Raw genomic sequence first — 13,827 nt, 5'->3', positions numbered from 1 at the left:
TACCAACACATTTTTTAATCTTGCTCTTGATGATCATCCATTAAATCAATTTTTGATACATACAAGGCAATTTTAACTCACCACTTCACTCTGTTCACTTAATTCACCACATAGCCCTCACATCTTCACACTACCCGCTCCGCAGCAAATCTGGCATTGTAGCACACTGGGGTGACATTCGGTCACACCCAGTGGGGCCCGATGATGAAGCATGTCACTGACCAGGTCGGAGAGTGAGGGCATTCTAAACAAACCTAATGGGCTTTGTTGGTCTCTTGTGCTCCCTTACTTTTGTGTCTCAAAACCAAGGAACACTCTTTTGTTGTTTTTCCAACTATGTAGGGTGCCAAGCCAGATCAGTCACGTGTCATAAATGTGCAGGAAGGGGTCACTTGGCCAGGGTCGGTAGAGATCAACGTTCCAAAGCTGTACTTTCCATTGAACAAGAACCTACCCAAGAAACTAAACATGTTTCAATTGCAAAGCTCTGATAAAACTACTGATTTCCCTTCTTGTACCATCACTTTGGATGAGAGAGGTTATAGTCTTTGCAGACTCTTTAAAGGGAGGAGTACAGTTGGCAAAATCTACATCATGCAGAAGGCATCCAACTTGTTGGGGTGGAAATACCAAAGAGATCTTGGTATTAATCTAGACCCAAATAGTCCCAACCAAGTTTTTGTAGTGTATCCGTCAGTAGGGGGCACAAAGGTTTGTAATGATTTCCCCAAAGTCTTCACTGATAAGTTAGGGCTACTTAAAAACTACCAACACTCCTTCAAGCTAAAAACGATTGCTCAACCAGTGGCTCACAAAGTCAGGCCAATACCACACATGATGCAAACACCCCTACAAGCTGAGATAGACAGACTTTGGTCACAAGAGCCCACAGAAAGCTCACAATGGTTGGCCCCCATGGTTCTTACCACCAAGGTGTCCAGCAAGGAGATAAGATTAAGTATTGACATAAGGGAATTAAATGAGAACATCTGGGTGGACAGGCAACCCTTGCCCCGGATACATGACGTTCTTACCCTAATCAAAGGTACAAGTTGTTTCAGTGTGCTAGACCTCTCATCTGCATACCACTAGGAAGAGCTGCACCCTGACTCCTGCCACTTAATCTCGTCTCGTTCATAACTCCCCTTGGGGCGTTCCAGTACATTTGCATGCCCTTTGGTTTGGGTCAGCAGCCGCTGCCTTCCAGAGGATCATGCAACATGTACTTAAGGATCTCCCATGCGCCCTATGCTTTCAGGACGTTATTCTCATTTATGGGAAGAATTTGAAAGAGCATAATACCATTCTGAGGAGTATGTTGGCCAAACTTGAGGTAGCAGGCCTGACCTTGAAGAAGGACAAGTGTTGCATAGGGGTGGGATCCGTAGAATACCTAGATCACACTATTTCTCAAGATGGAATTTAGCCAAAGGTTGACCTGGCAGATGCCATCCAGAATACTGCAGCCCCAAAGTGTGTTGAAGACCTAAAATCATTCTTGGGTTTATCCGAGTATTATGCTAAGTTTGTCCGTAACTATGCTAGTATTGTGGAGCCATTGAGAGTGTTACTCAGAGCGAGAACTCCTTTTGTATGGAACAAAGAGTGCCAGGCAGCATTCATCACAGTGAAGGAGAGCATTGCCTCTGCCCCGTCGTTGGGCAGATTTGATCCCACCAAAACAACTGTCCTATGCACTGATGCGAGTAATAAGGGTTTGGGTGCCAATCTTATCCAGGTTGTCAACGACAATGAGTAGGTGGTTGCCTTTGCTTCCTGCACTCTTAAAGGAGCAGAAGCAAATTACTCTGTGGTGGAGAAAGAGGCACTCGCTTGTGCCTGGGCCATTAAACACTTCAGTTTCGTTTTATGTGGTATTGCCTTCACTGTGAAGACTTATCACAAGCCTCTTATGTATGCATTCACCACAAAATGGTCTGTGAAAACCACCCTGAGGATCGCAAGATGGATCCAGGGACTGAAGGGGTGCAATTTCACTGTCAAATACATGCCAGGTACAAAAAATGCTTTAGCTGATTTACTATCTCGTTCACCGTCTGAGGGTGATGATTGTGCAACTTTGGTTGAATCTGATGAAGTGATGCTCAAACTGACTTGCCTTAACAAAGAGGAATGGGACGAGTGCTTACATACAGATGAGGAACTGAAATCACTTAAAAATCTCACAGTCAATGGTTGGCCTAGTGAGAAAAAAGAAGTCGCCACACTATTGAGTAGCTACTGGGATTTGAAAATGGAGTTAAGCATTCAAGAGGGAACAGCATGTAGAGGAGAAAAAATTGTTCCACCTGTAAAATTGAGACAAAAAATTGTGGACCTAGCCCATATTGGTCACTTAGGGCATAGCCTTACAAAAAATAAGATCAAAAAGCCCTCCCCGAGCACTCAATTCAAAATAATTAATTAGTGTCCATATTTGTAAATTCTTTCTCCAACTCAATAGTATTCCTCAGTTGGCACAGTTCAGTTCTTTCATCTGTGTTCCATATCCGTACATCACACAGTTCATATAATCCGTATATTCCAAGATAATATTTATTTATACAAAGTTCTTAATCCAAAGAAACAGTAACCAACACGTGTTTCGTCGTGCATACATCTAGCACTATGTCTTCTTCAGGGCTGCATCCCAAAGTAACATTACATAAGCGTAATTGTATTGCATGTAATTCCACATTACATCAAAATTCTAATTAAACAATAAGTTCATTACAGAAATACTAGAGATAGTACCAAACAAATCATCACCCAGTGCTCTCAGGATAGAACAGAAAGCCTCACCCAAAGTTAGTGTAAATCACAAGTTACTCTCAAAACTTAAGTACTTCAACAATACAGTATACTATTATAAAGTGTAGTATCTGACATATGACACTCCATCCATAAACTTGTCAATAATCCGCAAAATCTCTCAAAGCACCAGTATTCCCTATATATAAAAAAATATCAAATCCTTGGTGATTAAACATTCTGGTGCCCCAACACCTTTCCATTAATCATCAAAACTTCTACACTTCACATGTTATCCTGAAATTATCCTAGAGACTCTTAGTTGCCTATTATGCACACAACTAAATTATACATATCACAACCTATCAGTAAACTCATATTTCTCAATTCGTTTTAATCCAACTCAAAATTATGGTAGCCATAAAGCAAAAATTACCGTTATGAAATGTCCTCCTCTGTAGAGCTTTTACCTCAACCTCTATCCCATTACTACTCCCATTACTAACTACTATCTTACAATATCATAATTTCTGTAAATAAATATTATCTTACAATATACAGATTATATGAGTTGTGTGATGTACGGATACGGAACACGGATGAAAGGACTGAACTGGGCCAAATGAGGAATACTATTGAGATGGAGAAAGAATTTCAAATATGTACACTAATTAATTATTTTGAATTGAGTGCTCGGGAAGGGCTTTTTGACATTTGTTATCTGAATTTGCAGATTGTGGTGGGGTTGTATGGTAACCAACCCCTCTTCACCTTGGAGCACCGTTGAACACTTTGCTAATTGTACCTTCCCTGATTTTGTAGAGCGCCCTGGTGTATTGCTGGTTACCATTTATAAAGGGTTTTAAAAAAAAAAAATAAGATCAGACTGGACTACTGGTGGCCGGGGATGGATGCTATGGCTGAGCATACAGTAAGGGACTGTCTAGAGTGTAGCCTCTCTGACAAAGTACATCAAACCCGGAAACCCCCTCTGTCTCCTGTGGTGGTGCCACATCATCCGTGGTCCAAACTAGCACTCAAAATAATTGGTCCCCTCAACCTCAAAACCTTGAATGAACGTTTCATACTGAATATGGTAGACTATCATACTCGCTGGGTGGTTTCAAGTGTGTGCACCAGATAAACACAAAGGTACTCATCAGCTTTCTGAGGGATGCATTCTTCGATGAAGATATCCCAGACACCCTGGTAACTGATAACAGGGTACAATTTACATCGGAATGCATAACAGATTTCCTATCCGAAATGGGCATTACTCATCACAAAACGACTCTATATTGTCCCCGTTCCAATGGGTTGGTGGAACGTATGAACCATTTAGTGAAAGAGTGTCTTCAGCGAGCAGAGATCTTAGGAATCTCAGCAAAAGATGCCTTGCAAGATACATTTTGGGCTATCACTCAACCCTAATTTAGTCCCAGGGGTTTCTTCTTTTAGCTCCTTGGAGGGTAGAGTCCCCAAAACCAAACTCTCACCTCCTTGGGGATGACAGAACACCTGTGTAGTAAATCGTGACGAGATTAACAAAAGAGTGAGTGATCATCAATCCAGGTACAAAAACAGGAATTATACAACAAAACATGTTAAACCTAGTACATTCAGAGAAGGTGATTGGGTTCACATAGACCTTCCAAAACCTCGAAGAAGGGATGCTACAAGATTCTCAGAACCCATTAAGGTGACTAGTGTGAGCAGAAACGTAGTTCAACTTGCCAATGGGCAAACATGGAGCATGGACAGAATTGTCTCTCATAGGCAAGGAATGGTTCCCCATGTTGATGTCGAAGGGGACGAAAGGACAGTGTTGCTCTTATGAGATCCAAAAGAACCAGGTCCGCTCATAAGTGGACAAAAGACTATTGTACTACATAAGAGTTATATATATATTTTTTTCTATTGTTTTCCTATATCCACTGTGTTTTCCTCTTCAGGATGTTCTCCACGTTTAGGTATTTAGTGGTCTTCCACCTTTTACGAGTTGAACTGTTACTGATTCACATTCCCTGGCTCACCCCGTCTTTTCCCTTCCTTCCCTTTCCTTTCCTTCCCAATGTAAGGAGGTAAGTTATGATCTGTACTTGGTATGCCCCGCCACCCCTCCCTCCCCTCTACTTGGTATATGCCTATCTGCAGTGAGATGAACATTCTACAGCTGACTCCAGCTGACTTGAACCTGTGATTGTGAAAGGAACGAATAAAGAAGACTCCTTACTTCGCCACGCTTCGTCTGCTTCTTTTTTGTGACAAGCAGCTTCTGAACAGGAAGCCTTAGCCCTTCATAAGTTTCCTTCCAACAATTCATTATGATCAAGACAGTGTAGTGTATTGAACCTTATCTACTGTGGGAAATGTCTTCATATCATAAAAGGCTCCAGACTTACTTCAGGCATAACAAGATGTATCCGCTTTTATTACCTGGAGGGGCTTGGTGTACAGTCTTGCATCTCCCTTCTTGCTCTTGTGATCATGTGTACCTCCCCGGTACTTTCCATACTGTTATGATATGTCCTAGATTTAACAAGGTGCGCCACAACTTAGGCCGGCCTCTTCTGTTGAATCAGAATTCAATAGAAGTGCGGCCAACTTTTTACAATCTCCAGATGTTAAAAACACCCACTATTTGTTGCTATTTATCCCCTTTTTTTACCAGGGGTTGTTAATGGGCACTGAAAACGAATTATTGATTGCAGTTTTTAACAAGACAGTTGTTATTTCAATTGATGAGATGATCTATTTGTATTCCATGCGTTTTTGTCTTTAGGAGGATTTTATATACCTGTTGTATTGAATGTTGAGAGATTATGGGTACCAATTTTTTACATTGAATGGTGTATTTTCTATGTACTTTTATGATTTAAAAGAAAATTGAATAAAGTTATAACTAACTAAACTCATACACTAGACTCCTGGAAATTGAATTACGTCGAACTATTCATATTTGAGATGCCTTTGGATATTAAAATGCTTTAACCTTAGCTGGGGATAGATAAAAAAAAATCTTTGTGAAACAGCTGATTCTCCTTTTCAATTGAAATGTCTGTTGTTTAATATTTGTGGCTTCTAAGCAGTGGGGCCTCAGAAAGTAGAGCATTATAATATTTATGATACAATAGTGCGACATTAAAGGCCCACACTGCTAGTGCTTATTTTTGTGTATGTGAGTTATAAGTATGACTTATTGTAATGTGAAAATGGTGCCTAAATGCTAAATTCACCAGATTAGTATAACCTTTGAATTTGTTATGGTTATGTAGTTTAAGTGCGTAAGTGGTGCAGAAATCGTAAATGTTAGTGAGAACTGTAAAGTTAGAATGTCTAATGTTTGTGTAGTCCATGACTATATATATATAGTGCGGATCAGTGGTCTCTGGTTTTCTGGATGCCGGTTTGAATTGGGGGTTCCTGCTGGTGGACGTGTAATTGGCAGCACATTCGAGGTTTTTTGCCACGCCAACCCACTGTGGATATACAAGACATTATTTGGGACACTCGGCCGCATTTATCATTAATAACAGTGAGAGAACACTACAGGTACCAGAGTTCCTTCTGCCTAATCGGGCGGGAGGTTACGCCCACTGTAGCGAGACCTTGAATAAATTGAATGTGTTCTGCATGCTGTGTGTGAAATCTCAGTCGCTAGGCTCTTGAGAAAGAATGTCATGTTGGAAACGCGTTGAGCCATCATGATACAGCTTGGCAATTCACCCATCTGTGCACCAGAGTTGGATGCTAACCTCCAGTGGGGCCGTTCTCATTTTGGGCAACTTTGTTGGAATATATATATATATATATATATATATATTACCTACTGGCGATAGCCAGTAGGTATATATAGTTAGGATTTTTTTCCTATGGGATTTTTGAAAATTCTATGTTGAATAACTTTGGCGTTTGAGGACAGGTTTGGCTGAAATTTTCAGGAAAATGGAACATTTTGTTTCTGAGCAGCCCCTGAAAATTTGGGGGAGTTTCGTCAAGGGGGGGCCGAGAAAAAAGGGGGGTCCCAAAACGTGTTTTTCCCATGCAATTTTCCATAGGGCGGTTGGCCTCACTTTTAGCCTGAACGGCTGAATGGATTTACACCAAACTTGGCAAAATTGTAGGGACTGGTAGCCCGATGTGCCTTTGCTATGTCTCAAGATATAGGCTCCAGTGGTTTTTACGAAAATTAACTTTGAAAAATATATATTGGGCTACATTGGGCTATATATATGTTGGAGCCCAAATGTAGCCCAATGTAGCCCAATGTAGCCCAATGTAGCCCAAAGATGGCCACCAGAGACAAAAAAAAACAAATGTAGCCCAAATATCAGCCAGATGTAGCCCAACTATAGCCCAATGACAGAATGTCCCAGAGTGTTCTAAAGAACAACTAGAGTGCTAACAGTCCTACTTATTACAAAGGTATGGCACACCTGAAGCCATCTTGATTGGAATAAAGTGGTAAATCTTAAAACATTTAATTTAAAAAGGAACAAAATGAGGGGGTTCATTTTGCCATAGAAAGTATGATTAGCGAATATATGACGAAATCCCGCATACCATCAGTCCGCAAAAAAAATCCCGCATGTACTATTAGGCCACAAATTAAAATAACGAAAACCTTTAGAACGAATATGCCTTTAGCATACACTAAACAACTAAACTACCCTAAACCCTAAAACACTACCCCCAGCATGACCCTACACTACACAAACAGTACAACACTACCCTAAACCCTAAAACACTACCCCCAGCATGACCCTACACTACACAAACACTACAACACTACCCTAAACCCTAAAACACTACCCCCAGCATGACCCTGCACTACGCAAACACTACAACACAACCCTAAACCCTAAAACACTACCCCCAGCATGACCCTACACTACGCAAACACTACAACACTACCCTAAACCCTAAAACACTACCCCCAGCATGACCCTACACTACGCAAACACTACCCAAAACCCTAAAACACTACACCCCAGCATGACCCTACACTACGCAAACACTACAACACTACCCTAAACCCTAAAACACTACCCCCAGCATGACCCTACACTACACAAACACTACAACACTACCCAAAACCCTAAAACACTACCCCCCAGCATGACCCTACATTACGCAAACACTACAACACTACCCTAAACCCTAAAACACTACCCCCAGCATGACCCTACACTACGCAAACACTACAACACTACCCTAAACCCTAAAACACTACCCCCAGCATGACCCTACACTACGCAAACACTACAACACTACCCTAAACCACTACCCCCAGCATGACCCTACACTACGCAAACACTACAACACTACCCTAAACCCTAAAACACTACCCCCAGCATGACCCTACACTACGCAAACACTGCAACACTATCCAAAACCCTAAAACACTACCCCCAGCATGACCCTACACTACGCAAACACTACAACACTACTCAAAACCCTAAAACACTACCCCCAGCATGACCCTACACTACGCAAACACTACAACACTACCCAAAACCCTAAAACACTACCCCCAGCATGACCCTACACTACGCAAACACTACAACACTACCCAAAACCCTAAAACACTACACCCCAGCATGACCCTACACTACGCAAACACTACAACACTACCCAAAACCCTAAAACACCACACCCCAGCATGACCCTACACTACGCAAACACTACAACACTACCCAAAACCCTAAAACACTACCCCCAGCATGACCCTACACTACGCAAACACTACAACACTACCCAAAACCCTAAAACACTACCCCCAGCATGACCCTACACTACGCAAACACTACAACACTACCCTAAACCCTAAAATACTACACCCCAGCATGACCCTACACTACGCAAACACTACAACACTACCCAAAACCCTAAAACACTACCCCCAGCATGACCCTACACTACGCAAACACTACAACACTATCCTAAACCCTAAAACACTACGCCCAGCATGACCCTACACTACGCAAACACTACAACACTACCCTAAACCCTAAAACACTAGCCCCAGCATGACCCTACACTACGCAAACACTACAACACAACCCTAAACCCTAAAACACTACCCCCAGCATGACCCTACACTACGCAAACACTACAACACTACCCTAAACCCTAAAATACTACCCCCAGCATGACCCTACACTACGCAAACACTACAACACAACCCTAAACCCTAAAACACTACCCCCAGCATGACCCTACACTAAACAACCACCACAACTCTACACTACACTAACACTACACTACACTACACAACACTACACTACACTACACAATCACTAACCCACGAAAAAATTAACACAAACCCACTTACCTCTCTCGTCATCGTGGTTTTCACAACACAAATGCATTTACCATACATGCCTTTAAAACGTAATTCTTTGTAAAGGCATGCGCGATAAATGCACATGCATTTTGAAAAAATGCGGGATAATGGTATGCGAGGTCAATGACCTTGCGGGATAATGGTATGCGGACTGAAAGTCTGCGGGATAAAAAATGCGGGAAAATGGCTGCAAACCATGATTAGCAGCAGACTTCCCTGGTGAGCACTAGCTTTACTACAGTGATCTAATGAGCAACTAGAATGCTAACATTCAGAATTTATGGCAAATGTGTGACACATCTGAATGCCTTCTTGATAGAACCAAAGTAAACAAGCATTGAAAATGCAATAGCTCTTGCCCTCATTTAAGTTAAAGCCATTCTGTTTGTAATGAGGTGGCTTTTTAGCTTTGCTTTTATTAGTGTTTTTAAAACTTTCATGTAAATAACATGCATATGTATGCATATATGTATATGTATGCATGCATTTATATTTATATAGATATGCAGATTATATATGTTTATATATGTATATTACCTACTGGCGATAGCCAGTGGGTATATATAGTTAGGATTTTTTCTCTATGGGATTTCTGAAAATTCTATGTCTAATAACTTTGGCGTTTGTGGACGGAATTGGCTGAAATTTTCAGGAAAATGGCACATTTTGTTTCTGAGCAGCCCCTGAAAATTTGGGGGGGTTTCGTCAAGGGGGGGCCGAGAAAAAAGGGGGGTCCCAAAACGCGTTTTTCCCATTCATTTTTCCATAGGGCGGTTGGACTCACTTTTAGCTCGAACGGCTGAATAGATTTACATGAAACTTGGCAAAATTGTAGATATGGTTTGCCCGACGTGCCTTTGCTATGTCTCAATATATGTGCTCCAGTGGATTTTGAGAAATTAACGTTTAAAAAAATATATATATCTGTGACAGCGCTCCGGTTAGCGCCCCGGTTCGCGTACCTGACGCGTAACGGAACTTCGCGAAGCGAAGCTGATTGGCTCTCCGGTGTCTGTCAACATTCTAAACAGTCCGGAGCGGCCGCCATCTTGTCTCTTGGTACGATCGAGAGACAAGATGTGGTGAAAAACGAAGGGGGAAATGAAGGAAAGGGGGCAAGGTAGACCACTCCTGACCCCCTAGGATTGATGAGGGGGATATTAAAGTGCCCCGCGGGGCAAAAAATATATATATATTTTTTTTGCGATTTTACGCCGTAGAGGCGCGTCCCGGTACGCGAACCGGGCAGCTCACCGGGCAGCTAACCGGCAGCGTAGCTGTCAACATTGTAAACAGTCCGGAGCGGCCGCCATCTTGTCTCTCGGTAGGTTCGAGAGACAAGATGTGGTGAAAAAAGAAGGGGGAAATGAAGGAAAGGGGGCAAGGTAAACCCCTCCTGACCCCCTAGGATTGATGAGGGGGATATTAAAGTCCCCCGCGATTTTTCGCGGTAGAGGCGCTTCCCGGTACGCGAACCGGGCAGCTAACCGGCAGCGTAACGGGAGTCCGCCATCTTGTGTTTTTGGAGCGTCCGATTCGCGGACCGGGTAGCGTCCCGGTAAGCGTAACAAGGGGAAAACCAAGAGAAACAGTAAAAAAAAAAATAAGGGAATAGATTTCCAGCAAACTTGGCAAAATTGTAGGGACTGTTTGTTTGATGTGCCTTTGCAAGGCCTCAAGATATGTGCACGTGTGGATTTTGTCTAATTAAGGTTAAAAAAAATATATATATCTGTAAGCGTGCTCCGGCACGCTTACGTTACGGGTTTTGTTTGCGCTGCAGAGCCGATACGTCACGGTTATGCGACGCGTCATGAGGCGTCTCACGTGGCTACGTGATACGTCACGTAATAAAGAATATATTTTACAGCTATAGATATTAGCTTTTAAAAAACCAATGAAATTCACTGAAAAAACCATAGGTTATAGACCATATAAAGTTAGGAATTTGCATTTACAAAACCTTGAAAATTCACTGAAAAAACCATAGGTTAGAGACCATATATAGTTAGCTGGACATTTTATTGACATAAAACCAATGAAATTCCATATATAGTTAGTTGCACTAACTATATATCGCGCACCCGCAATCCACTGCTGATGATGTCACATATTACATCATTCATGACATGGTCAGTGACATCACTGATGACATCTCAAATGACATCACTGATGACATCTTAAATGACATCACTGATGACATCATGACACACCAATACCAGTTACTACATTCGCACTCACTGATTCCTACGTCTACACACACATTCACTCATTCACCCATACAATCACTCATACATACAGTCACTCATTATTACAACACTATCATATGCACTCATACACCTAGTCAGTCCTGTGAAGAATCAATCACACTTCGATTTCCTCATCTATACAGTTTAACACAGAACACCATACTTTTCACACATATACTAACACATACTTACTCTCTTATACAATCACTGATACAAGTACACATTGATATGCACAGAGTCACACACCTCCCAGCCAGCCACACACACACTCAGTCTTCCATACATCCACTCATTCTTCAATATGTAAAACATATTTAAACTTTACAAAAACACACAGACACTAGATGATGTCATCAGTGATGTTATTTGAGATGTCATCAGTGATGTCATCAGTGATGTCATTTGAGATGTCATCAGTGATGTCATCAGTGATGTCACTGACCATGTCATGAATGATGTAATATGTGACATCATCAGCAGTGGATTGCGGGTGCGCGATATATAGTTAGTGCAACTAACTATATATGGAATTTCATTGGTTTTATGTCAATAAAATGTCCAGCTAACTATATATGGTCTCTAACCTATGGTTTTTTCAGTGAATATATATATATATATATATATATATATATATATATATATATATATATATTCACTGAAAAAACCATGGGTTATAGACCATATATAGTTAGGAATTAGCATTTACAAAACCTTATTTTACTCACACAAAACCATTGAAATTCCATATATAGTTAGTTGCAGTAACTATGTATCGCGCACCCGCAATCCACTGCTGATGATGTCACATATTACATCATTCATGACATGGTCAGTGACATCACTGATGACATCACTGATGACAACTCAAATGACATCACTGATGACATTATCCAATGACTGTATGTTTCTGTAAAGTTAAAATATGTCTTACATATTGAAGAATGAGTGGATGTATAAGTGTTTGGATGAAGAATTTAGTAGGTGCATGACTGACTGTATGAGAGAGTGATTAAATGTGTCTCACTGAGTGCATGGGTTAGTGACTAAACTGTCTTAATTTGTGCATCATTATGTCTGTTGTTCTGTAAACTGCTGCATGTGTTAATCAGTAGCTATATGAGTAACTATATGGGATATTCATTGGTTGCCCAAGTATTTGTATGGGAGACTGAGTATGTGTGTGAGTGGCTGGGAGGTGTATGACTCTGTGCATAGATGTGTGAGCAGTTGATTCACTAGATGTATGGGTTCAAAAGTGCATGTGGAAACAGCTGCATGGGCGTTTGACTGTGTGCATGAGTGTATTGGTGAGTGAATGGATATCTCAGTGCAACATGTCAAAGTAAGTACATATGTAAAACACAGTACATGTGAGAGTTGACATATATAACCGTGCATAAGAGCCAATGAATGTGTGAGTGGCTGTATGGATCATTGTGAACTTGTATCAGGGATTGTATAGGAGAGTAAATATGTGTTAGAATATGTTTGAATTAGTAAGGTGTGTATAACTGTATAGTTGAGGAAATGGAGATGTGATTGATTCTTTGCATGACTGACTAGATGTATGAGTAACTCCATGGATGAGTGACAATCTGTGAGTCTCTGTTTATACTGATTGTATCTAAGGTTATATTAGAGTCTGAAGAGGTTCATCGTATTATCACATGAATGATATTATCAGTGATGTTGTCAGTGATGTCATTTGAGTTGTCATCAGTGATGCCATCAGTGATGTCACTGACCATGTCATGAATGATGTAATATGTGACATCATCAGCAGTGGATTGCGGATGCGCGATATATAGTTAGTGCAACTAACTATATATGGAATTTCAATGGTTTTGTGTGAGTAAAATAAGGTTTTGTGAATGCTAATTCCTAACTATATATGGTCTATAACCCATGGTTTTTTCAGTGAATTTTCAAGGTTTTGTAAATGCTAATTCCTAACTATATATGGTCTATAACCTATGGTTTTTTCAGTGAATTTCAATGGTTTTTTAATAGCAAATATGAAAAGCTTTAAAATGTCAAGTACGTGGTAGGTGAAAACATTTTCGTGTCTATGCACGCTGATGTGCTTTGAACGCTGCCCCCCCCTCTTTTCTTTTAGGAGTATTGTCTCTTTGCAGATAGTGAAGGGTAGGTAACGCAGGCCTTTGCCCCCATTGTAATCTGTCGTGCCTGCTTCCCTCTCCATTTGATTGATTGTTATCCAAGCATTTACTGTTTTGGAATTGGTTCTCTTTGGTTCATTCTCTATTTACAAACAAGCACAGAGTCGCAATACTCTGTTTAATCTTTGCAGATAGTGAAAAATCGTTAGAAACAACAAAAGGAATCAAGCAAAATCAGTAGGCCACTAATGGGATCTCTTTTTGACCTCGCTAAAATAGAAACATTAGGAACAACCCCTCATGAGAAATATGAAACTAGTGAGAGGAACTGAGCTCGACGCCATGATGGCTGCAAGACAGC

This window comes from Lissotriton vulgaris, chromosome 11 (assembly GCF_964263255.1).
Source record: "Lissotriton vulgaris chromosome 11, aLisVul1.2, whole genome shotgun sequence".
Lineage (NCBI taxonomy): Eukaryota > Metazoa > Chordata > Amphibia > Caudata > Salamandridae > Lissotriton > Lissotriton vulgaris.
This window is presented reverse-complemented; position numbering follows the sequence as displayed.